Here is an 849-nt window from a genome sequence, read left to right as displayed (position 1 = left end):
TCCTGTCGCTTTTGATGTGTAAAGAATATTTTGTATACATGTGTCCTTTAGCTACAAGATCAGAAAGGGCCTACACACCATCATGAAAGGGGTTAAACAAGCACAGAGGAAAAAATGAACATCAACATTTCTACTGTAAGCAATGGATATTCATCAAGAATATTTCTGGATGTAAATGAAAGGGACTGAATCTCTTCTGGTGAAGCAAGAGTAAACCAATTCTGTTAAAATTAGCTTGAGAGAGAGAGAGAGAGAGAGAGAGAGAGAGAGAGAGAGAGAGAGAGAGAGAGAGAGAGAGAGAGAGAGAGAGAGAGAGAGAGAGAATGTACCTTGTCTTAGGTACCTTCCTTCGCAAGGCTATCAGCCTGAGACAAGAAAAAAGTGACCAACTGATATAAAGTGCATGCCACACTGGCTCACCATGTGGAAAATACAGTACACAGCAAAAGAATGTGTGGGGTGTTGTCTTTTCATTTTCCAAGGATGAATTTTAGTCAACCAGTGTCTTCCACAACTATGGGCATACCGATTTTCCTTTTATCCACAACCATGGGCATATTAATTTTCCTAACACATTTCAACTTTGTGCCCTTGAGATGTTACATAATGACATGTACAGTATTTCAAGTTTGCTTTGTATGCTTTCTTACACCTGTCTAAGGAATGGTACTTCTAAAAATTTCAATTAAATATGTACGGTAGTATGGAAAGACATGAATCATGAATGCTGACTTGCATTTTCATAACAAACATCAAAATCAAAATAGCTGCACTTTCTCTCTTTCTCTCAATATACTGCACTTGGAAGTACAGACTACAATTATAATTTGGGAATTTACCAATACAAGA

This window comes from Scylla paramamosain, chromosome 10, assembly GCF_035594125.1.
Source record: "Scylla paramamosain isolate STU-SP2022 chromosome 10, ASM3559412v1, whole genome shotgun sequence".
NCBI classification, from domain to species: Eukaryota; Metazoa; Arthropoda; class Malacostraca; order Decapoda; family Portunidae; genus Scylla; species Scylla paramamosain.
This window is presented reverse-complemented; position numbering follows the sequence as displayed.